Source organism: Dendrobates tinctorius, unplaced genomic scaffold, assembly GCF_039654945.1.
Source record: "Dendrobates tinctorius isolate UK_male_01 unplaced genomic scaffold, ASM3965494v1 ptg000028l, whole genome shotgun sequence".
Lineage (NCBI taxonomy): Eukaryota > Metazoa > Chordata > Amphibia > Anura > Dendrobatidae > Dendrobates > Dendrobates tinctorius.
Genome location: NW_027361696.1, coordinates 32,215,466 through 32,242,251, shown reverse-complemented (window position 1 = coordinate 32,242,251; position 26,786 = coordinate 32,215,466). Strand labels below are relative to the sequence as shown.

At 43.8% G+C, this 26,786-nt stretch overlaps 1 long non-coding RNA gene across 2 annotated transcripts; it reads right to left on the bottom strand.

Moving 5' to 3' along the window:
- LOC141084874 (uncharacterized) lies at window positions 1–26,465 on the bottom strand. Of its 2 annotated transcripts, XR_012231153.1 has the most exons (5): window positions 26,428–26,465; window positions 18,463–18,555; window positions 16,600–16,692; window positions 16,306–16,332; window positions 1–838 (listed from the first exon to the last, which is right to left on the bottom strand). It is a non-coding gene; the product is annotated as an uncharacterized lncRNA (long non-coding RNA). The 2 variants fall into 2 exon arrangements; XR_012231154.1 differs by lacking the exon at window positions 18,463–18,555.
- Between the last annotated feature and the right edge of the window lie 321 nt (window positions 26,466–26,786).

The following is a 26,786-nucleotide window of genomic DNA, read 5'->3' as shown; positions in this document are numbered from 1 at the left end:
CGGTGTCTGCTGCAGAACCATAAGCGTCCATACAAGCTCGGGGACCGGGCCCCTGCCTTGCGCTGAGAACCTATAGGCAGGGTTCCTCTTCCAACCCACAACTCCTCTCTGTTCTCCTACTCCTTCGTTCCGCGCTGTTCCTTCTCTCTCTTATGGAAGCTTAGGTTGCAGTTCTACGTCTTTCTCCTTCTCTTCTCTTTCCCGTGCCAGCTGGCTCAGATCACTGAGGCAGCTGCAGCACTCCTTCTAAACTGAACTCAACTCACTGAACAGAACTGAACTGAACTCCAATTCCAAGTTTTCCCACTCTTTTATATGAATCTCAACTCCATCCACCTCCCAGCACATCTCGTGTTACGAAGCAAGATTCCACGAAAGGTGCTCTGTTACACCCTGAGCCTAAAGCTGCAATGTGGTCCAGCTGAACTATCCTGTGTGTGGGATGCAGGTGTTGGAGAGCGGAAAGAAGTTCCCAACCTACCTAGGCGGTGGGGCACTACACCTTAGGAGAAGGTGAAGTACCTCTGTGGCGACTGAGCCTCAGGGGCGCCACACATATATATATATATTTTAATTATACGTTCTATGTTTTCCTGCCTGTACAGTAATTGCATGACAATTCTGCAGATTATTTTTTTTCAAAGTGTTACCATTAATACCATGTGTACTTAGTTTCATACTGATCTAAAAAGATCTAATTTACTCACATTTACAGAGGTGTATGAATTGCCAAAGACAGGAAGGCTGATGCTTAATGCTATAGGCTCTATGCCATCGTCTTCATCAGCTGAATTTGGAACTAAAGTATCTAGTCCTTGTCCATATGGATAGAAAATAGCTAAAGATAAAGAGTGGTAAACAAGAAAGTAAAATTAATGTAAATATGCGAGTAGTGGCAAAAAGGAAAAATACATAGGAAATACTCAGTGGCTGAGGTCTGATGGTAATATCAGATGCTACAGAAAAAGGACAAACTGAAGTGGCCAAAAATAATGCTGGAGAGAAAAGAGATAGCAAAAGGCAGTAAAAAATGGAGATGAATGAGAAAAAGAGGATTAAAAAATAGGAAGAGCGGGAACATAAATGAGAAGGTAATAGGAAAAAAAACACAAGATAAAGATGAAAAAAATTGAATGAAAAGGAAGGAGAATACATGGAGGATAATCCAAAGGGAGAGGAGAAAGAAAACAAGAATGTAAAGATGTCAAAGAGAAATTAAATGAAAAACAAAAAAAAGTCAAAGATGATAGAAGATGAATGAAAAGGAGAGAAAGAAGAAAAACACAACAAAGTAAAGATGATAATGGTAAATTAAATGAAAAGGAGGAAGAAAAGATGAAAATAAAAGATGAAAGAGAGAAGTAAGAAGAAGACAAAGAAAATAAAGACAAAGATGAATGAGAGGAAAGGTGACATTGAACAAGAAAAATTAAAAAAGTGAAGAAAACCAAGATGAGGATAAATAAAAAGATAGAAAGAAAAGGAAGAATAAGATGAAGGAAACAAAAGAGATGAGAGAGAAAATGAGGATGAAGAACAATACAAAGAAGGATGAGAAGGAAAGGAAGAATAAAAACATGAAGAAACCTGAAACTGAAATAGAGGAGAAGTTGAAGTAGTCAGGAATGATGCTGGAGAGAGAAAAGAGGTAATAAAAATAAACAAAGATGAACGAGAAAAAGAGGATTGCGGAAAAGGAAGAGTGGGAATGTGAATGAGAAGATGATAATATGAAGAAAAACAGAAGGCAAAGATGAGCGAATATGTTTGGAAAATGATCGCCAAACATAAATTCAGCACGAATATGGCACATTTGGATTCGTGATTGGAAACCCGAGCAAAATTTTCTAAAATCGGTAAAAAGCGGTAACATTCGGTAAAAGTGCAGGAAAATATTTGCATTGCCACAAAAGTATTTTCAGCACTTTAGCAGTGATAATGGTGGTGTATCATGACAGTTTGGCACGTGTTTGATGAGGGGAGAGGGTTTGCAGAGCTCAAAAGGGCAGCGTTCTTGAAAGCTCAGCACAGCAGTCATTTTTTCGCCCTAACTTTATGTGTGCACATTGCAGCTAGCCAATCAGGACGCAGGAAACACCCACAATGTCCTGACACAACGGCTTGTCATTGGCTGTTGAAATCACATGTCCCTCTGCATATCAATAGTGGACATCTTGTATTAGCGCCATTTTGACATTTGTAACCGCGCAGAGAGGCTGATCCTGATGCTGCCACTGTTACTAGCAAGATTTCAGCTATTTAGTTAGGCGGTTGTATATCAGTCAGATAGTGTAGCTAGATAATGTCCAGTGTGGCTGTAAAATTTACCTTCTGGTTTTTTTTGGGGGAGGGGCATTTCGGAGGTTCTCAGACAAAGCCAGCAGGGCACATGTCCTACAAATGAGTTGTGCACTGCTTGTATTGTGCTCCTTGCACAAGTATAGCATATTAAATAATAATTTTTCACTAGCTAAATGTGAAAAAGCCTGCTGTACCCCACCTTCTCATTTATTGCTGTGGTGATATGAAACTGTTTGCAGACCTAAGGCAAATAAAAAAAAATATTTTTTTTTTTCAGTTGCTGAATGTGATACAGCCCACCGTATCACACATTGTCATGTTGTGGCGGTGATATGAAACTGTCTGCAGACCTACCGTACATTAAAAAAAACTATAATTTTTTTCTGTTGATAAACGTGATACAGCCCGCTATATCCAACCTTTTAATGTAGTTCTATTAAAATTCTACTGTGTTCAGAGCTGTTGTTAAAACTAATATTTTTTTTTAACAAACGTGATACAGCAGGCGAGAATCTGAGCTTGAAATTGTTTAGAGCCTATCTTCTAGATTATGTGCTTCTTTGGCATCCGATTTCTCACAGACATCTTTTATACCTGGCTTGAGACACGCATCTGTTTCACCTATCTTCTGACGAGCATCAAACGCTCTCTGGTAATTGGTGTTGGGTAGATGAGTAATAGTTGTAGGCTGGATCCTGGATCTTGTACTTCCCATAGATATTAGTTTTAGGGACCTGCAATATCATGAGGAGCCTTGACGGTGGCTTGCAGGCTATATCTATTTTGGCCAAAATATTAACCAATACCTCATTTAATGTACTCTATTGTGAGTTCATTTTTCCCTTCACCATTGAGGTCTGATGAACTCCCTCCTCTGGTGAAGGAAGGTAGTGAGACTGATTACCAAACACCTGGGCAGCTAGATGATAACTGGGTGGCTGGAATTGAGGACTGGATATAAGGCTGCCGATGCCCTTCTTCCTGGCTGGTGATTCTGTTATGATGAGTCACCGAAGGAGGAAAAAACAAAATACCAGCTAAGTCCAGAAAAACCAGAGAGGTTGGCAGCTATCGGATTGCAGACCCCTGAACCTATCCACAACAACTAGCAGTAGCCGTGGGGGGTTCCTACGGTGCCCTAGACCCCTCGATCACAGCCGGAGAGCTACATAGCCTAAAGACAGAAAGCGGGAAAAGCTAAACTGCCCCAGAGCAGACCCCAAAGCAATAGGCAGCCCCCAACATATAATGACGGTGAAGCAAGATGAAAACACTAACACAGATAGAAAGATAGGTTGAGCAAATGATGGGGCCCAAGCTAACTACATAGGACAGGATAGGAAAGCTGCTGTCTGCCATCCGCAAAAACCCTCTCAAAATGAGCCAACCGACTGATAGGAAAAACAGGCCCTGAAGTCGCTAGGCTTCAAAAGACTATATCAGCACTCAGGTATATTCTGAAGACAGAGCAAAAGATCAACAGATCAGAGACAAAAATGGAATTCAGCTCACCCCCGGCCGGGGATGGCAGAACTCCCAAAAAACAAGGCAAAACAAAAACAAAACTGAAGAGTGCAAAGCAGAGCAGAAAAACTTAGCTTTGAGACGCAGGAATCAGACTGGTCTCCAAGAATCCAGCAGGAAAATCACCAGCCAGGAAGAAGGGCGTCGGCAGCCTTATATCCAGTCCTCAATTCCAGCCACCCAGTTATCATCTAGCTGCCCAGGTGTTTGGTAATCAGTCTCACTACCTTCCTTCACCAGAGGAGGGAGTTCATCAGACCTCAATGGTGAAGGGAAAAATGAACTCACAACAGTACTCATTGTATGCATTAATTTTTTTGCACTTATATCATTTTTTGCAGGATGCAGTCTGGCCTCTTTTTGTTGGCTTGGTCTATTGGGGCATCTGTCACTGTGTGCTGCACATTTTAGTGCTGTAGCAGCCCGCCTGCTAATACTATGGGCGTCATTAATAGGTTGCAAGCCAGACACTTTGCATCACACTTATATATGTGTGACTGACGTCCTATGCAAGCCTTACCTGTGTGCATTTTTCGTACTAGGCAGCCAACCCCACCATGGTTTGTTAGGTGTGGGGTGGTTGTTCTTATCAGTAGTTTGCACCTGAGCTGCCCCTTGCCTCTATTAGTGGAGGCCAGCTGCATCCTAATAGATGTGCATTTGTCATCAGATAGGTTTCTGGTAAGGCCAAATCTTGTTGTGTGAGTTTTTTTCAATTATTTCTATGTTAGCTGTATAATCACAACAGGCATTTTTAGGTGCTCCCTAAAAACACGTTTAGGGCGGTCCATCACATTCCCTAATCAAAGTCATTTTTATATATAAACAGCTTATTCTCTACTCTCTGAACATAATTTACCATCAAACTCAACCATACCCAAAAGGCTCATGCAGCCTTTATCTACCCCCCATTTCCTCAAGATGGTTGTACCATCATTGTAAATAAGCACCTGCAATTGCTGTCACCCCCACCCAGGCCCGGATTGGCAATATAACCAACCGGGCATTTTCCCGCTGGGCCGCTGTCACGTGGGCCGCGGGCGGCAGCGCCCGAACATCTGGCCGCTTGCCAGCTGCTGCGGCCACTGTGGCTCCTGCCGCCGGCCCTCTGCGGGCACGGCGGTGATAGATTCAAGTTCCTCCCGCACTGCAGGGAGATAAGCCGCCACGCCCCCCCCACGCACCCCATCCTCGCCGTAGCATGAGACCCCCTCCCCCCCGCAGCCACTCACAGCGTTGCACTCGCTTGCCTGCTTGCTCTGTTCGCAGGACCTGTGATGAGATCACAGGAGGGGAGGAGTCAGGGGGTCACATGATCAGGAGCCTTTGTCCAGACCCCCGATCATATCACCCCTGACTCTGCCCCTCCTGTGACCTCATCACAGGTCCTGTGCGCTCAGCCTTGCCTCTACCGTCTGCAAGACTCTGCTTTGCTGTTGTCATGGTGCTGGTTGAGGTAAGTATGTGTGGGGTCAGGATTTACAGTGTGGATGTAGCAGAGCTGTGTGTGTACGAGGTGTACGGAGCGGAGCTGTGTGTACGAGGTGTACGGAGAGGAGCCGTGTGTATGAGGTGTACGGAGAGGAGCCGTGTGTGTACGAGGTGTACGGAGAGGAGCCGTGTGTGTGCGAGGTGTACGGAGAGGAGCCGCATGTGTACGGAGAGGAGCCGCGCGTGTACGAGGTGTACGGAGAGGAGCCGCGTGTACGAGGTGTATGGAGAGGAGCCGCGTGTACGAGGTGTACGGAGAGGAGCCATGTGTGTATGAGGTGTACGGAGCGGAGCTGTGTGTACGAGGTGTACGGAGCGGAGCCGTGTGTACGAGGTGTACGGAGCGGAGCCGCGCGTGTACGAGGTGTACGGAGCGGAGCCGCGCGTGTACGAGGTGTACGGAGAGGAGCCGCGCGTGTACGAGGTGTACGGAGAGGAGCCGCGCGTGTACGAGGTGTACGGAGAGGAGCCGCGCGTGTACGAGGTGTACGGAGAGGAGCCGCGCGTGTACGAGGTGTACGGAGAGGAGCCGCGCGTGTACGAGGTGTACGGAGAGGAGCTGTGTGTATGAGGTGTACGGAGCGGAGCCGTGTGTGTATGAGGTGGAGCCGTGTGTGTATGAGGTGTACGGAGAGGAGCCGTGTGTGTACGAGGTGGAGCCGCGCGTGTATGAGGTGTACGGAGAGGAGCCGCGCGTGTATGAGGTGTACGGAGAGGAGCCGCGTGTGTATGAGGTGTACGGAGAGGAGCCGCACGTGTACGAGGTGTACGGAGAGGAGCCGCGCGTGTATGAGGTGTACGGAGAGGAGCCGCGCGTGTACGAGGTGTACGGAGAGGAGCCGCGCGTGTACGAGGTGTACGGAGAGGAGCCACGCGTGTACAAGGTGGACGGAGTGGAACCGTGTATGTATGGAGTGGAGCCATATGTGTATGGGATGTACGGAGCGGAGCCAAGTGTGTACAAAGCATACAAAGCGGGCTTTTCCCACGGACACAGGAGTACACGGTGGAGCCCCGAGGAGCATTTTAAAACACACACATGACGTTCCACCTGAAGTGATGTGCTGGAAGCTGACCGGAAATGAGATAATTTCTTGAGGAGATTGTGACGGAACCAGGAATGCTTCAGATCCATCACCGTGTCCTCCTCCGACAGCGCAGACAGCAGGATCGCCTTGGAATCGGGGATGTCGGCCATGTGAGCGGATCATGATAGGTCCTGCATCGGGAGGCTCAGGTGGGCACTACAATGGGAGCCGGGCTGCTATAGTATCTTTGTAGAATCTTTCTTTATTTCTTTCTCTCTTTTTCTTTCTTTCTCTGTTCTTTCATTCTCTCTCTGTTCTTTCTTTCTCTCTCTAATCTTTCTTTTTTCTCTCTCTGTTCTTTCTTCCCCTCTTTCTTTCTTTTTCTTTCCTCTCTTTCACTCTGTTCTTTCTTTCTTTTCTTTACTTCTTTCTTTCTCTCTCTGTTCTTTCTCTGTCTCTCTCTGTTCTTTCTTTCTTTCTTTCCCCTCTTTCTTTCTCTCTCTGTTCTTTCTCTGTCTCTCACTGTTCTTTCTTTGTCTCTCACTGTTCTTTCTTTCTTTCCCCTTTCTTTCTCGCTCTCTCTGTTTTCTTTTTTTTCTCTCTCTCTCTGTTTTCTCTCTTCCTTAGTGCCAGTCAGTGTGCCCATAATGCCAGCCACTGTGCCCTCAGTACCAGTCAGTGTGATCAGCAGTGCTAAATGGGTGCGATTAGGTGTGGACATGGGTGTGACTAGTTGTGAAATGGGTGTGGTTGGGCGTGGCCAAAATTTACAGCGGCGCGCTGAGCGCGCCGCAGTCTTTGTCCGTCTTTCCCTTCTTCAAAAGTTGGGAGGTATGATAGGGGCGGCTATGACCAGGGGGTCTGGTTGCCCAATAGAGAGCAGTTCTGCCAGGAATTCTGTAATCATGCATACAAAAGGGGACAGCGCTTTGGGAAGAGTACTGTACCTAAAAGCAATAAATAGGACTGAGCTGAAATACTGGGCACAGCTGTGACTACATGTTATATAGTCGTGTTAATCTCCTCTCACTTCTTGTAAACTACAACTGTACAAAGATATTATATAGTCACCATGTGACTAGTGGGCCTGTGTAACTTCAAATGCCAGGGCTGAATTTTAGTCCCAGTCCGGCCCTGCCCCCACCTCATTGTAGATTGTAAGCTCTGAAGAGCAGGGTCATAATTATTTTTGCTTGAATTGTTTGATTATCTTGAACTTGGTAACTTTTGACTGTTTTATATAAACTGCTGACTCGTAAAGCTATGCGTAATGTGTTTGTGATATATAAATAAAGTTTATTATTAGTAGATTAAAGATGGTGAAATTCAAACTGTTACCTGTGCCATGTAACATAGTAACATAGTTATTAAGGTTGAAGAAGACTTTAAGTCCATCTAGTTCAACCCATATTCTATCCTAACCTGCCCTAACATGTTGATCCAGAGGAAGGCAAAAAAACCCATGTGGCAAACAGTAAGCTTCACATTGGGGAAAATAATTCCTTCCCGACTCCACATACGGCAATCAGACTAGCTCCCTGGATCAACGCAATATTAAGGAAACTAGTGTATATACCCTGTAATATTATACTTTTCAAGAAAGGCATCCAGTCCCTTCTTTAATTTTAGTAGGGAATCACGCATTACAACATCATATGGCAGAGAGTTCCATAGTCTCACTGCTCTTACAGTAAAGAATCCGTGTCTGTGAGTATGCTTAAACCTTCTTTCCTCCAGACGTAGAGGATGCCCCCTTGTCCCCGTCACAGGTCTAAGAGTAAAAAGATCATTAGAAAGGTCTTTATACTGTCCCCGCATATATTTATATATTGTAATAAGATCACCCCTAAGCCTTCGATTTTCCAAACTAAATAACCCCAAGTGTAATAACCTGTCTTGGTATTGCAGACCCCCAGTTCTCTAATAACCTTGGTCGCTCTTCTCTGCACCCGCTCCAGTTCAGCTATGTCTTTCTTATACACCGGAGACCAGAACTGTGCACAGTATTCTAAGTGTGGTCGCACTAGTGACTTATATAGAGGTAAAATTATGTTCTCCTCATGAGCATCTATGCCTCTTTAAATGCATCTCATTATTTTATTTGCCTTTGCAGCAACTGCCTGACACTGGCCTATAAATGTGAGTTTGTCGTCCACCCATACACCCAGGTCTTTTTCAGTGACAGTTTTGCCCAGTGTTTTACAATTAAGCACATAATTATACATCTTGTTTGTTCTACCCAAGTGCATGACCTTACATTTATCCCCATTAAAGCTCATTTGCCATTTATCAGCCCAAGCTTCTAGTTTACATAAATCCTCCTGTAATATAAAATTGTCCTCCTCTGTATTGATTACCCTGTAGAGTTTAGTGTAGGAGTGAAGAATCTTTTATGTGAGCACAACTGGAGAAACAGGGGTTTGCTGCTATGGAGTAGAGTGAACACGACAAGCTGCTGGACTGTGAGAGAGGTTCACATGGGGATGTTATGATAGATTGAGAAATATGATGTGTGCTTGGTAGGTAAGATCAGTAAAAAACAGCAGGCATGTCCAATTCCGTAACAGCTGACAGGCTCTCAGTCACCCCTAACAGTAGGGGGTAAACAAGTGGAGGTTCTTCGGCCGGAGACCTGTGTGACAACACTTGCTATGGTGAGGGAGGAGGAAGAATCAGAAGATGCAGTTGATGGGGTGGATGGTGGTTGGCGAGACCCGCTAGTCTGCATTTTAGCACAATGCCATTCCTAGATTAACACATGTTGATCATGCATGTAGTACTGAAATGATTTCTTTTTTTTACTCTACTAGGTTGTTTTTATACAAGTTGACAGATAACATGATTTTTTAGATTTGTCAATGTGAAAAAAGACCCAAGCTAGTTAACTGCAGAACTGCGAATGTTGCTGTCCACTGCCAGAGTTGGGGCCTCAGGATGCATTGGTTGTCGTGATTACATAACTCTGTGTGTACGTAACCTCCTCATCTTCATCCTCCTCCTCCTCTGCTGAGCTAATCAGCTGCATACCTCTGGGTTTACAACAAGTGCGATCTGCTACCTCATCGTCATCCTTTCTGTTCTCCCACTCCTTCCTCTGAGAGTCACCCTCCTCCTTTTCCTGCCTTGACAGCACAGTACAGTCCATGGGCACCTCAAATATCTGAGTCTCATCACAAATGGATCACCTTCCCCCAATGGGGTTAACATCTGTTGAAGAGGGTTTGGTTTATGCTCTGACAAAACTTCATCCGGCTGTAGATCTAAGTCAAAAAAAAATTTGGCCATCGGTGCAGACGATTTCCTACTCTTGACTCTGTGAATGTTTAGAGCAGACCTCAGATACCCATGGAATAGAATGTGTGAACAACTCTGCAGAATGACCCATCTGTGGTTCCCCACAGTTATTTGAGTGCTTGGAGAGTTGTGAAGTTGGAGGAAAAAAAGGTTAATTGGGGTGCCACCACAGAAGACTATACTGCGTGTGATGTTAAGGTGGAGGAAGAGGAGCAGAGGCCACTTGATGCAGCACTCGCCATCTATTGGAGCACATGTTCTTTCTGGCCCTCATCTACAAAGCGTACCATTGTAAAGCTGCCAAAGAAAGGGAGTGGAGTTGCCCGTCCAGTAACAGAAGTTGTAAAAATGCTGCGCAAATTCTGCCTGCAGCAAAACAAACTGACTTTTCATCCCTCATATCATACCTGTCTCACAACCCTAAACAGCTATTCAGCACGTTCAATTATTTTCTGCATCCTCCCTCTTCTCTCATCTGAATACTTTGCCTCACCACCTGTGAATGTGACACAATAATGTCCCACCTCATTCCAAACTTTACCACAGTCTTCATCACAAGCATATCCCACCTCTTCAACCTGTCAGTAAGAACTGGTGTGGTCCATCCTGATTGAAACAAACCTCGCTCACACCCATCCTCAAAAACCCCACCCTAGAGCCATCCTCTGTGTCTACCTATCACCCCATATCATTTCACCCCTATGCCACCAAACTACTGGAAAAACATGTCCATTTGGAACTGTCCTCCCACCTGTCCTCTTGCTCCCTCTTTGACCACGTACAATCTGACTTCAGACAGCACCATTCCACTGAAACTACCTTGACTAAAGTAACCAACAACCTACTAACCGCCAAATGAAAGCGACACAAGTTTGTCCTCCTACTTCTCCTGGACCTGGTATCTGTCTTTGACACAGTGGACCATTCCCTCTTATTAGAGACGTTCTGATCTGTTGACATAATAGACATGACCCTTTGTAGGAGCTCCTCAAACCTAACAGACAGGACATTCATTGCTTCCCACTCACACACCACCTCCTCATCTTGCCCCCTATGTGTCGTGTCGGTGTCCACCAAGGTTCAGTTGTAGGACCGGAAACTATGCTTAGAGGGCACACTCGCAAGCTCCCTCCCTTTTAAAGGGACCGCAAGCATCAACCAGTGGCGGATTAAGTGGACTATGGGCCCGGGGCTGTTCATAAAACCTGGGCCCCTGTACCCCCCTTCCCACCTGAGCGCTGCGGTCCCCGTGTGGGAATTGACAGCCGTACGGACCGCAGCACTTGGTTTGCTGCGGGTCCATACAGAAAACCCGCCACCATTCCACCACGTGTGGACATGGCCTAAAAAGACGTTGCACATAAGCTGTAGGCCTACGGCCAATACGCACAAAATCGCCCAACGTGATCCTGGCCATAGGGGATCCACTTTAATGTCCCCACTTTAATTTGAAGTCCCCTTACTTCATCCATTGCAGTCCCCTATCACCCACTCACTTCATCTGCAGTGCCGCTTCATCATTTGCAGCCCCTTATCCCCCCTTCCATTTTATCATGTGCAGTCCCCTTCCCCCCCAACTTCATGTGCAGCCCCACTACCCCATCATCATGTGCAGTTAATTTTACCCCCACATCATGTGCAGTCCCCCTTACCGCCAATTCATCATGTGCAGCCCCACTCACCCCCCCTTCATCATATGCAGCCCCACTCACTCCCCCTTCATCATGTGCAGCCCCACTCACCCCCCTTCATCATGTGAAGCCCCCACTCATCCCCCTTCATCCTGTGAAGCCCCCACTCACCCCCTTCATCCTGTACAACCCCAGTCACCCCCCCTTCATCATATACAGCCCCCAGTCACCCCCCCTTCATCATATACAGGCCCCAGTCACCCCCCTTCATCATACACAGGCCCCAGTCACCCCCCTTCATCATATACAGCCCCCAGTCACCCCTCCTTCATCATATACAGGCCCCAGTCACCCCCCCTTCATCATATACAGGCCCCAGTCACCCCCCTTCATCATATACAGCCCCCAGTCACCCCCCCTTCATCATATACAGGCCCCAGTCACCCCTCCTTCATCATATACAGGCCCCAGTCACCCCCCCTTCATCATATACAGCCCCCAGTCACCCCCCCTTCATCATATACAGGTCCCAGTCACCCCCCCTTCATCATATACAGGCCCCAGTCACCACCCCTTCATCATATACAGGCCCCAGTCACCCCCCATTCATCATATACAGGCCCCAGTCACCCCCCCTTCATCATATACAGACCCCAGTCACCCCTCCTTCATCATATACAGGCCCCAGTCACCCCCCCTTCATTGTGTACAGCCCCCACTCACCCCCTCCCCCATTTAATTCATTTTAGAAATAAAAAAAATAAAAAAAGTTCCCCATACTTACCTCACAGCCGGCTCGCTCCCCAGCAGCGCCTCTGCTTTCAGCATCCTCCGGGACATGTCGGCGCGTGCACGATGACGTCATCGCGCACGCCCGACATCTGACCCGGAAGTACAGCCGGAGCTGAGCAGCCGTCAAGGTGACGGCCGTGCACAGCCCCCGGCCCCTCATAGAATGTGACGCGGGCGGCTGTCTGCTGCCGGCGGCGTCACAGCACAGGGCACGGCCGGCCCTGTACAGGTGCTGGGGGAGCGGTCCGGGGGGCATTTGCCTCTCTGCCACCCGGCCCAGCCTGCCCCTGCCCCTGGGCCCCTGCCCCCCCAAAAAACCTTGGGCCCGGGGCGACCGCCCCATCCGCCCCTATTAAGATCCGCCATTGACATCAACCTAAGGTATTCCCAACCTATAGCTGAGCGACACCTTCTATTTAAGGCTTCTCCTCCAATACAGAGGTGCCTGAGCTACATTGTTAGTTTGCCTTGCAAGCTTGTTAGTTGTCAGGTTCCCCAGGTCCTTTTTGTGTGCTTGTCTACCCTGTACCTGTCTGCTCTTACCTGTCTCTGCCCGTCTGCTCATACCTGTTTGCGCTATTCTGTCCATCAGCTGGTCCAGATCACATCTGCCAGCACCCATCTACCTAACACCCGGTCCAGATCGCACCTGCCAGGGCTTTTCTGTTCCTCAGCCAGTCCCATCTGCACCTGTGGTTCCAGAGTCGCTACAGTGCCTGTCTGGATTTTTCATCTCTCCTTTGGGCCTTAGCAGCTTACCCACTGTAGGGAGTCAGCTGCCACTTTCTGTAGGTCAGCCAAGAAGTAGCACATCGTGCCATTTCTTTGTATCTCTTAGGTTCGTAGTTTTCGCCTGCTGCCATTTGTCTGAGTAGGGATTTGGTAAGCCACCTAGTTACGCCCCTTCCAGGCTTTCAGAGGGATACAGAACAGTGATTCCACCACCTTGCCCACTACAGTCTCCATCTGCTGGGTTGGCTGTAGTGGAAGAGTTGTCGGTCCCAGCTACTGTATACTACGTCTACTTTATTGCAATTGATGCCACTTTGTTGGTGTCTGCCACTAATTTTTGTAAATCTGTAGACTCCTGGTTTGGTCTCCTTCATGCGTGTTGCTTGTAGCAGTAGGCCTTCCAGACCGTCAGGCCTCCACTTCCTTGTACTCAGCTACCTGTGTTACTATCCTTAAATTATTCTGACAATGGTAGTCTAGAAAACTGATATTTGTGCCTCCTGAGCGTGACTCAGCATGAAAACAGGTAGAGGTCTTAATGTGATGTTCATTGGAAAGCTTTAACAGCTGTCCCAGTCCCTTATACCTCATGCCTGGTTGATTGCTGCAGTTCCATGCTGCAATTTATACTGTGGGTGAATTGAGGCCACTTTCCTGGTGTCTGTCCCATATTTGATGTGTTTTGGCAGCACTTGGGGCCGTTCTAAGGTTTTGTGCATGAGTTTGTTCTTGCCTCCCATTGAGATGAATGGCATTTGGTAATATTCGGCGAATATTTGCTGAATCAATCAGTGAATATTTCCAAATTTGGCAAACGTAATCCGAACCGAATATTGAAATACTGTATTTTTCGGACTACAATATGCTCTTTTTTCCCAAAAATTTTTGGGGAAAATGGGGGTGCGTCTTATAGTTGGAATATTCTTACAAATACTGTGACAGCGGTCCTGGTCCGACGCTGCTGGGTGATGTAGCCTCCCTTCCCAGGCTGGTGTGACGGTCGTGCTCTGTGGTGCTTTGTGGTGAGGGAAGCTCCGCCGGAATTTTGTGAAAGCCCGGAGGCCCAGCAGATCCATTGCTGCGATGCTGTGGCCTCCGGGAAAATGGCCGACGGGGGCCGCCCATACTCAGATTGAAATCTCGGCATTGAGATCTCGGGACGAGATTTCATTGCTGAGATCTGAATCTTAGCATGCGCGGTCCCCAGCGGCCATTTTCCCAGAGGCCACCGCTTCGCAACAGATTGTGATCTTGGCAGTGAGATCTCGGGACGAGATCTCGTTGCCGAAATCTCAATATGAGCATGCGCTGCCCCTGCGGCCATTTTCCCGGAGACCACCGCATCGCAGCAATGGATCTGCGGGGGCCTCTGGGCTTTCACAAAATGCCGACAGAGCCCCACGCACCACAGAGCACCACCGCCACCACAGCCTGGACCACCGAACAACCTCTGTGGCCACGCTCCCCTGTGACCAATCCCCCCTGGTAAGCTGAATTCGGACTGTAAGATGGACCCCCATTTGACACATTATTTTTTTCCCTATTTTCCCTATTTTTATGAAAATTTGAGGTGCATCTTATGGTCCGGTGAGTCTTATAGTCTGAAAAATATGGTATTCGCTTATCTCTAGTAAAGATGACAAAGATAAATGAAAATGAGGAAAAAAAAGGAAAGAAAGAGTAAAAACACAACCAAGCGAAGATGGCAAATATAAATGAAGAGATGAGGAGGAAGAAAAAGATAATGACAAAAAATATGAATAAGGAGAGAAATAGGAATAAGACAAAGAAAATAAAGACAAAGAAGAATGAGAAGGAAAGGAAGAAGAAACATGAAGAAAACTGAAAGTGAAATAGAGGACAAGATGAAGTAGTCAGAGATGATGCTGGAGAGAAAGGAGATAAAGACATAAAAATAAACAAAGATGAAAGAGAAAAGAAGGATTGAGGAAAAGGAAGAGTGGGAAGGTGAATAAGATGATAATAGGAAGAAAAACACAAGGTAAAGATGACAAAGATAAATGAAATGAAAATGAGGAAGAAAAAGAGAAAGAATGCATGGAGGAAGAACTAAAAGGAGAGGAGAAAAAAACACAAGAAAGTAAAAATGCCAAAGGCAAATAAAATGAAAAAACAAAAGCAAATGTCAAAGAAGACAGAAGATGAACATAAAGGAAAGAGAGTACGTAAATACACAACCAAGTGAAGATGGCAAAGGTAAATGAAGAGATGAGGAGGAAGAAAAAAAGAAAGACAAAAAATATGAATGAAAAGAGAAATAGGAACAAGACAAAGAAAATTAAGACAAAGAAGTATGAGAAGGAAAGGAAGAAGAAACATGTGAACACAAAGGTGACATTGAATGAGAATGAAAAGTAATAAAAACTTGAAGAAAACAAAAATAAGGACAAATGAAAATGAGAGACAGAATAAAAAAATTACAGGAAGAATATACAAATGAACAATAGGAAAAGAAAGAAGAATAAGATGAAGAAAGTAAAAAGGTTGAATGAGAAATTGAGGAGGAAGAAAAAGACTAAGAAGTATGAAAGGAAGGGAAGAATAAAAACAAAAAACAAGGACAATGGAGACAAATGCAAAATATGGAAGAAAAGAGAAACATGTAAAAAGAGAATAAAATGAGTGAGACAAATAGAAGGAAGTATAAGATCAAGAAAGCAAAGAAAAATGAGAAATTTATAGGTAGAAACTGATGAAGAGATGATTATGAAACGTGATGAGAAAGAAGGATCAGATGAAGAAAATGAAGGAACAAAGATGAAGACATTAAGAGGATAAAGAAGGAGATGATACAGTTGAAGATAGTGAATAAGAAGATGAACTGCGTGCATCCTTCATTGGTCCAGTTTTATTTTATTGCATGGCCAGCATGTTAGGTTACATTTGCTCCAAAAGTGGTGCCAAGCCTGGTAAGTCCGATGGTTCAAAGAAAACATGGCCCAAAAGCTCCACCCTTGCACTTATCATCAGGTGATGCATCATCTTATTTGGAAAATCTATCATTTCTAGCGATGACTGAATTTGGCAAAATTTTAATTTCACAGTTCCATCACATTTTGCCTGGAATTTCGAGTCACATTGAATGTATTTGATGCAAAGTAAATAAGGCACTAAATCAATCTATACATATGAAAAAAAAGCTTGATCTGGTGACCAGTGTAGTCTTCACTGGACAATAATGGGTTACTTCTTGCACTCAACGTCTTCAGAGTCTCCTATACTGACTAGGCTTCGATGCTATGACTTTGCACTTAGTTTGTGCAGGAAACTCAAAGATGTAGTGAAGACCACACTGGGGACTGTACAGAAGAAAACCAATGAGGACTGGGTCAGTATTACTTTATTTTAACACCTTGTTGGCTTTTTTGTGTGACGTTGGTTGATGGCCTGGATAGTTCCTCCCACTGATGTCCTACTTAAATTAGTATTACAATTGATCCATCAGAACTGATTCCTCTAAAGTCAGCCCTACTAACTAATGGGCACCTCACCTGTTGAAGATGTTACAGCTGAAATATCTGAAAATGTGAAAAAGCAAATATTAGATACCAATTATGTATTTAAAAAACATATAAAATTGAATTACAAAACCATGTTGGTATTAATTAAGGATGGGGTCATATGTGATGATCTGCTAAGCTTCACGAGTCCTCGATTAGCAAGCTCTATACGTGTCACATCCGGGGCTTGGCAATTACTGTGACTCTAAGAAGGACCCACAAATTTTCCAGCCCCAATGTGTTTGTTGCTTATGTTGGGAAATACTAAAGCATTTTACCACTCACCAATAAGAACGATCAGTAGTGAAATGGAAAATCTCATCTTGAATGGTTTCCAACAACTAGATATCAAGCCCATCAAAGTCATTGCTTCACCTACTGAACAGAAGAAAAAAAGAATCACTTGTAGATGTCAGTTTAGGTTCTCCTCAACCATGATTAATGCTTTGCTTCTGAAGTGTATAGAAACAATAAATATTGTTAATTTGGCATAGGCAGCCATATCTACCAGTAAAGTATAGATAGTGTGTGTATAGGAATACATCTGCACGTCTAGAGCATTCATCCAGGGAAAATGCATGGCTTAGTGGTTGATATGGTTTGCAACTAATGTTTTCTCAGAGATGGAGACATAAAGTTCCTTTTCAACCTGATTAGTAAATTGCACCATAAATTTACAGTGATTTGTCATGGGCTGTAACCCTGCACCATTGCAAATTTCAAACTACTGCTCCTGAAATCAAGCAAGAGCAGGTCCGATCCTTGGCCGTGAGTCAAAGCCGGGGGCCTCGAGAAGACATTTCTGGTTCTTTCTTATCTTTTGCCAGATATATAGCAGGCGGTGAGTGCTAAGTAGTGAATAGAAGAATAGCTACTCCTGAAGCTTCTAAAGGACTTGGTGATCACATCATTGCCAGGTATTTGCACCTCATATCATGCCCTAGCAGATCCAGATCATCTCTATCATGTGGGCACAGTAGAGAGCCATTTTTTCTCCGTAACTGGGGCCCTTATAGATGCCCCAGTTACAATGGAAAAGAAGAACAATTAAGAAAAAAATGTGTGTCTATGAGATCTTTGATGATCTCTGGGGGGACAGATTATTATAATGTACTGGTATGTCATATGTAGGGTCTCTAACTTGGTTCAAGACCACAGCTCAGCTCATTCTCGGCGGCACATAATGAATGTTTTTCAACCATAGGAGAATGTGAAAAACTGAATTTAGCATGTCCTTGAATAGGACATGAATGGGCTGTAACCCTGCACCATTGCAAATTTCAAATTACTGCTCCTGAAATCAAGCAAGAGCAGGTCCGATCCTTGGCTGTGAGTCAAAGCCGGGGGCCTCGAGAAGACATTTCTGGTTCTTTCTTATCTTTTGCCAGATATATAGCAGGCGGTGAGTGCTAAGTAGTGAATAGAAGAATAGCTACTCCTGAAGCTTCTAAAGGACTTGGTGATCACATCATTGCCAGGTATTTGCACCTCATGTCATGCCCTAGCAGATCCACATCATCTCTATCATGTTGGCACAGTAGAAAGCTATTTTTTCTCTGTAACTGGGGCCCTTATAGATGCCCCAGTTACAATGGAAAAGAAGAACAATTAAGAAAAAAATGTGTGTCTATGAGATCTTTATGATCTCTGGGGGGACAGATTATTATAATGTACTGGTATGTCATATGTAGGGTCTCTAACTTGGTTCAAGATCACAGCTCAGCTCATTCTCGGCACATAATGAATGTTTTTCAACCATAGGAGAATGTGAAAATCTGGATTTAGCATGTCCATGAATAAAAAACTTCAATCTTTATATAATCAAAAAGAGATAAGGATAAAATCATGGTGCCACACTGACGCATTTCTGGCGTTACCGCCCTTAGTCATAGAGTGATTTTTCTCCTTATCTTTTTTGGATATCCTGTTTTAACCTGATGGGATGAAGATTGAAGTCTTTCATTCATGGACATCCTAATTCTGGTTCTCCTTTGCTACTTACTGGTTGTCAAATATTCTGGATTAATGGACGCGTACATGGGTGCAGCTTTACACCCATTTACACGGTAAAGAAATAAGAAAGAAGGGGTTTCTCCCAGTATAATACCGCAGAGTGATCAACAGGATGGCGAGATGTATGTCACTCACCTGGATGAGTTGTGTGCGGCACAACTCTGATGCAGGTACAGAACCAAATGATAGAAGATGTGGAAGGAAAATTGTGGTGGTGGTGTCCAGGTGCTGCCAAGGAGAAAGGGTGGACCAAGATTGGAGGATTGGATTTATTATAAAATACAATAAATCAATGTGTTTTGCAGTCCATCCAACTCTGAAACGCGTTGTTTTTTAGTCTTTTAAAAATTACGGTTATACCTGAAGAAGGAGTACTAAAATAGTTGCACCTGGGTCCTGCAAATTGATTTGCTCATCTCTAGCAAAAATAATACAACTTGTCTGGCATAAAACAAAGCTGTATCAGCGAAACAGTTATGGCTTCTGAAAAGCAGAGAGCAAGAATAAAAAAAAAAATAGCCAGTCATTAAGGCCCCTTCATCCCTGGTTAAAATTCTTGACATGTTTTACTTGCAGTACCATGCTCGACCTCATGATTTGCTGTTCAGCATGTTGTGTAGCATAATAATGTAAAGTGCTCCAACTAGTGGAGAAAATAAATTAGAAATTTTCATTTTGTAAAGCAAATAACCTTTACTTCTCATTGTGGATACCCAGATCCTTTGTTTTCTTTTAGATTTTACTGTCTGGTCTTGAGAAAGTCTCCGGCAAAAAAAATAAATGGTCCCTAAGACAACAGTAGACAAGAAACTAGACAAGTGCTGTCTCCTCTTCGTAGATGGGATGATAAGTGCTAATAGTTTACATGTCACATTGATGGAATATAATGTCATTATTGCTAGATTATGGCACATTTTAGATTTTTCTGCAGGGTTTGACTCATGCTTTAAAAACACTGCCATGGGTTAATGAATAATTCATGTCGCAATGGTATATTCAGTGCTGGAAATATGTCGCACAGGGCTTCACAATGTTATGCTGCATTTTAAAACTCGAGCTTCTACATTTTTTTATTGATGACTTGCAGTGCAGTAAAACCAATGACCTACGTAGGGGCAGACAGTGACTACAAAGGGCTCTTATACATCTGAATAGGCAGCAGATGTGTTGTGACCACCTAAAGACAGTATTTAAGGCATAAGTGCACTTTAACCCCTTCACTTCCAAGGGTGGTTTGCACATTAACTCCCGGGTCAATTTTTACAATTCTGACCACTGTCCCTTTATGAGGTAATAACTCTGAAACGCTTCTATGGATCTCAGTGATTGTGACATTGTTTTCTCGTGACATATTGTACTTCATGATAGTGGTAAAATTTCATTCAAATAACTTGTGTTTATTTGTGGAAAAAAAACAGAAATTTGGCGAAAATTTTGAAAATTTCGCAATTTTCCAACTTTGAATTTTTATGCCCTTAAAGCACAGAGATACGGCACACAAAATACTTAATAAGTAACATTTCCCACGTGTCTACTTTACATCAGCACAATCTTGGAACCAAAATTTTTTTTTTGTTAGGAAGTTATAAGGGTTAAAAGTTGACCAGCGATTTCTCATTTTTGCAACACCATTTTATTTTTATGGACCACATCACATTTGAAGCCACTTTGAGGGGTCTGTATGATAGAAAATACCCAAAAGTGACACCATTCTAAAAACTGCACCCCTTAAGGTGCTCAAAACCACATTCAAAAAGTTTATTAACCCTTTAGGAATTTCAGGAAATTCAGGAATTTTTTGAATATTTTAAAAAAAATGAACATTTAGCTTTTTTTCACAAAAAAAAACTTCAGGTTCAATTTTTTTTATTTTACCAAGGGTAACAGGAGAAATTGGACTGCAAAAGTTATTGTGCAATTTGTCCTGAGTACGCTGATACCTGATATGTGGGGGGAAACCACTGTTTGGGCGCATGGCAGAGCTCAGAAGGGAAGGAGCGCCGTTTGACTTTTTCAATGCAAAATTGTCTGGAATTCAGATCGGACGCCATGTCACGTTTGGAGAGCCCCTGATGTACTTAAACAGTGGAAACCCCCCACAAGTGACCCCATTTTGGAAACTAGACCCCCCAAGGAACTTATCTAGATATGTGGTGAGAACTTTGAACCCACAAGTGCTTCACAGAAGTTTATAACGTACAGCGGTACAATTAAAAAATCATATTTTTTCCACAAAAAAGATCTTTTCACACCCAATTTTTATTTTCACAAAGGTAACAGAACCCTAAATGTTATTGTACAATTTGTCCTGAGTACGCTGATACACCATATGTGGGTGTAAACGACTATTTGGGCGCATGGCAGAGCTCGGAAGGGAAGCAGCGCCATTTGACTTTTTTGGCTGGAATTGAGATTGGACACCATGTCGTGTTTGGAAAGCCCCTGATGTACCAAAACAGTGAAAATCCCCACAAATGACACCATTTTGGAAACTAGACCCCCAAGGAACTTATCTAGATGTGTGGTGAGCACTTTGAACCCCCCAGTACTTCACAGAAGTTTATAATGCCTGGGCGTGAAAATAAAAAAATTGTATTTTTTCCACAAACATGATCATTTAGTCCCCAATTTTTTTATTTTCCCAAGGGTACCAGGAGAAATTGGACCCCAAAAGTTGTTGTCCAATTTGTCCTGAGTACGCTGATACCTCATATGTGGGAGACAACTACTGTATGGGCACACATCGGGGCTCTGAAGGGAAGTAGTGACTTTTTGGAATGCAGACTGATGGAATGGTCTTCGGGTGTCATGTGCATTTGGAGAGCCTCTGATGTGCCTAAACTATTCAAACTTTCCACAAGTGACCCCATTTTGTAAACTAGACCCCCCAGGGTACTTATCTAGATGTGTGGTGAGCACTTTGAACCCCCAAGTGCATCACAGAAGTTTGTAACGCCCGGGCGTGAAAATAAAAAAATCATATTTTGTTCCACAAAAATGATATTTTTGCCCCCAATTTTTTATTTTCCTAAGGGTAACAGGAGAAATTGGACCCCAAAAGTTGTTTTGCAATTTGTCCTGAGTAGGCTGATACCCTGTATGTGGGGGTAAAACACTGTTTGGGCGCATGGCAGAGCTTGGAAGGGAAGGAGCACAATTTGACTTTTTCAACGCAGAATTGGCTGGAATTGAGATCAGACGCCATGTTGCGTTTGGGGAACGCCTGATGTGCCTCCAACCCTAACCCCAACACACCCCTAACCCTAATCTCAGCCCTAACCCTAGCCCTAACCCTAATGGGAAAATGGAAATTAATACATTTTTTTAATTTTATTATTTTTCCCTAACTAAGGGGGTGATAACGGGGGGTTTGATTTACTATTTATGGCGGTTTTTATATTTGGCAGCTGTCACACGCTAAAAGACGCTTTTTAGTGAAAAAATTGTTTTTGCATCACCACATATTGAGAGCTATAATTTTTCCATATTTTGACCCACTGAGGCTGATTTCACACTAGCTTATTTTCCACGCAGCGCTCGGTGCCGCTAAACCCCGCCCCCTGCTGGCTCCCTGCACGCCCCATCCGGTCATCGCCGCCTACTATCGCACATGGCTGCATGCGATCTGCGCACCCTATCTTTAGCATAGGGTGCGCAGACCGTGTGCAGACCGTGCGCTAGTAGGATGTTAGCGTGCGCTGCGCACTTTTGAAGGTACGCCGGTGTGCGCCGAATGCACCATGTTGCATTTTGGCGCGCTCGGCGCACCTTCAAAAGTGCACAGCGCACGCTAAAATCCTACTAGCGCACGGCCAGCGAACGGTCTGCGCACCCTATGCTAAAGATAGGGTGCGCACATCGCATGCAGCCGTGTGCGATAGTAGGCGGCGATGACCGGATGGGGAGGGCAGGGAGCCGGCAGGGGGTGGGGCTTAGCGGCGCCGAGCGCTGCGTGGAAAATAAGCTATTGTGAAACTAGCCTGAGTCATGTGAGGTCTTATTTTTTGCGGGACGAGTTGACATTTTTATTGGTATCATTTTTGGGCACGTGACATCTTTTGATCGCTTTTTATTCCGATTTTTGGGACGCAGAATGAACAAAAACCAGCGTTTCATGAATTTCTTTTGGGGGGTGTACTTACACCATTCCACATGCGGTAAAATTGATAAAGCGGTTTTATTCTTCGGGTCAGTACGGTTACAGCGATACCTCATTTAAGTCTTTTTTTATGTTTTGGCGCTTTTATGCAATGAAAACAATTTTATATAAAAAATAATTATTTTTGCATCGCTTTATTCTGCAAGCTATAACTTTTTTATTTTTCCGCTGATGATGCTGTGTGGTGGCTCTTTTTTTGCAGGACAAGATGACGTTTTCAGCAGTACCATGGATATTTATATGCGTCTTTTTGATCGCGCGTTATTGCACTTTTTGTCCGGCAGTATGATAATAGATCATTATTTTTTGCTTCGTTTTTTATTTTTACTTTTTAAGGGGTTCGCTAAAGGGGTTAACTAATGGGACAGTTTTATAGGGCGGGTCGTTACGGACGTGGCGATACCAAATATGTGTACTTTTCTTTATTTTTTTTTTATTTCCAAAAAATGAATTTATTAGGGAATTTTTTTTTAAATTTATTTAGCAATTTGTTTAAAATTATTTTTAACTTTTTAACTTTTTTTAACTTTATTACATTGTCCCAGGTGGGACATCCCTGTCATGTGACAGATCGCTGATCTGTCACATCACAGATTGCTGTGACAGATCAGCAATCTGTCACAGGCACTGCTGCAGACTCCCTCATGCCTGTGCTTTGCAGGCATGAGGAAGCCAGCTCCCTGCAGGCCCCCGAAGGTCCCCGCCGCCATATTGGATCCGGGGACCTGCAGGGAAGGAGACCCCCGCAGCAGCACTGCACATTGCGCTGCTGTGGGGGGCTCAGGGAAGCACGGAGGGAGCTGACACATTGTGCCGGGTGTCAGCTGTGATAATTAGCTGACACCCGGCCGAGATCAGCGGCGCTCACTACGTGGGCGCCGCTGATCGCTATGACGTAATATTCCGTCCATTGTAGGAAAGGGGTTAAGAAAACTTTTGACTTTTTTTATTACTCACCTGGCCTTGTCTTGTGCATATCAAGTTATCACAAAAAACTGGCGTACATGTCCAATATCACTCCTCCGTGGGTTTTTAGTTAATCTCAGGTGGCAACTGACCACCTGAGTATTTAGGTAATTTGGCTCTTCTACTTGCTTCCAATGATGTACAATACAAATAATATTGTGGTACCGTGTTAGCCAGAACAATAGATGTAAATACTTATGTTCCCAAATAAAAAAATTGCTGAAAGCTTGCTTGCAAATATAATTTCTCTAGTTAGCCAACAAAGGTATCCCTGCTTGAATACTTTTCTCAATTTTTTTTTTGGGACATAAGTATTTACATCTACTTGCTTCAAGTAAGTCTTCTCATATTGCCAGGTCTGCTGTTGTGTTTGGTTCAGCTGCATTGCTTCAAGTGAATCCTGTGATATACCCTGCTTCTCTGTTCCACTTGGCTCTGCTACATTGTTTTATGGTGCCATCTAACATATCCAGCTCTGCTGTTCTATGGTACCATTGGATATTTTTGAGTTACTTTTCCACTCCACCATATTACTTCTTAGAGCCTTTGGACTCACTCGACTCTTTTCCATCTCTGAGTCTCAATGGTTTATCGTCTGAACAAGAACTGCCAGTGTAGACATTGATACATGCTCAGCTACACTTCGTTGCTGCACCAGCGTCTGTGGTCTGTGCTGCACATCCAGAATCCACCTCTCTAGGTGATCCTTAACTGTCATAGAGACCAGTGTGGGTCCAGGTGCATAGCTCCACATCAATTGATTCAGAACCAACCAACTGCTGTTCTCCTCCAAGACTCTGCCAAGACTTATGTAGAGTTCAGTCAAAAGTCTATGATTCACCTTCAGTCTCAGAGATCGGCATTTGGCTGAACACTTCTGTATCTTAGTTTATATGATCGGTGGGGATCTCATCACCTGGACCCCTCTGATTCCAACTTCTGATAGAACTCTGACATGTCAAAAGTTTTCTTTGCATCAACTACGTACTGTAGCTCCATGCTTTGCTTCCAACCACTCCATATACAGTAGAGTTGTCTTGGATACTTATTTGCTGCTTTTTCATGTTCGTTTGATGATACGTCTATTTTCAGTGTAACTCTGCGTGTCCATATAATTGCCACCTTTGTGCTTTATTTTTTTTTGTACTTCTCTAGGTGCTACAAAATGTTGATAATATTCCGAAATGTTGCAAATCAGCCAAATAGACGGAGAACGTTCTTCCTATATGGATGACGCCGTGTCCTTTTTCTAGTACTATTGAAATACTAAAGACCTTCGGACTGCTACTCCGCAACGCATCCTGCTTCACAAACCTGTTTTCCAAAGGATATAGTCTGAATGCAACAATTGAGCACATTCCATGCTGCGTCCTTCACTGAAATATGCTTCAGTGGATCTAAGCTTGGATTTTCAATACTAATATATTTCGATGTTTGCAACTTTTCGAGAGACTGACTGCTTAGAAATATGGCTGGTAATATCAGTGGTACTGCCGGGGGACTGTGGGGATGATTGAGGCTTGTGTAGAAATAACGAAAGCAGTAAACTGAGCTTTTAACACAAGTAATAGAAAATCTCGGTGGGAAGTAAGTGTATTTAATACTTCATGTGAATTAATACCAAAATATTGCAATACAATGGCAAATAATACTGCTGACAGTGGCAATATATACTGCCTTTAATTATTAAAATACTACTGACAAATAATGCCTTCTTTCATGATGCTGCCATTAAATTTTTATCAGAAAAAACTACCATTAAGTGGCCATATAATGCTGCTACCGAGAGCTCAAATAATGCTGCCATACAATGCCCATGTAAAGCTTCTAATCATGCTCTAACAATACCGCTGTACTAACCCTGTGTAAAGGCCCCTTTACATTTAGCGATGCACCAGCGATCCGACAACGATACGACCCGGTCAGGATCGCTGGTGCATCGCTAAATGGTCGCTAGTGAGCTTTCACACAGGCAGATCTCACTAGCGATGTAGCGACGCAGCAGCGGTCGTTACTTACCTTTCACACGCAGCGATGCGGACGTCCTCCCGCCCGCGTCCATGCATCGCTCGTCGGCGCCAGCAGGAAGCCCAGCAGGAAGCGCCCGACGAGAAATGGATCCGGCCGATCTCGCACGATCAGCGTCAGACAGCGGGGGAGCCGGTCGGAGGTAAGTATCACACATAGCGATATCGCTAGCAATATCACTGCTGAGTCACAAAATCGGTGACGCTTTAGCGATATTGCTAGCGATATCGCTGTGTAAAACCCCCTTAATGCTGCCACTTAGAGATCAAATAATACTGCTATGTAACACATACAATGCTACAGTCCAGTCCTAAAGTGATACCGCCAAATAATACCCATAAAATACAGCCAATCACTGCTCAAATAATGATGTCAAAATTTGCATATAATAATGCAAAAATGTGTATATAATACTGCTATAAAGTACATATAATACTACCAATCACTGCTCAAATAATACTGCCAAAATATGCATATAATACTGCCAAAATGTGTATATGATACTGACAAAATATGTATAAAATACTGAATAAACGTGTATATAATAATGTCAAAATTTGTATATACTGTAATACTGCCAAAAATGCCTATATACAGTAATACTGCCAATCACTGCTCAAATAATACTGCCCAAATGTGCATATAATACTGCCAAAATATGTATATAAAATACTGAAAATATGTGCATATAATATTACCAAAATGTTTATATAATATTGACAAAATGTGTATATAACGCTGCCAAAAAATGACTATATAATACTGCCATACAAGTAATCCACATCCAAATGGTTATGCTGTATATTTCCAACAGATTACAGGCACTTCAATGCCCCCAAAACTACAAGTCTTTTGACTCCCATTGGAAACACAGGGAGCCTTGAAAAATGTTCTAGTTTGTCACCCTCTAGCCCTGCGAATAATGGAGATAGAAACAACAGACTTACTTTCTACTTTTGTAAGCTCTTCCTTCAGTCAAAGCAGCAACATGTCCAATAACCCACACAACACAGCGCGGTCTCCTTTTATGTGGAGCCTCCAATAGCCGGAGGGAGTTACAGAATCTGGGAAACTAGAATTTCAGGTGTTAGTAGCTGTGTCACTGCCAGCAGAAATTCCGATCAATATCATATGAAGCCAAAACAAAGGTGAAAAAACAAAAGCGGAAGAATAGAAATAAAAAAGTGAGAAAAATATTATCAGGGAAATTAGAGAAAAATGAGAAATACTTTTAAAAATACGAGTTTCCCACAGGAATGCATTGACGATGCTCCCGAATTATGGCAATGCCACAATCTTACTATAA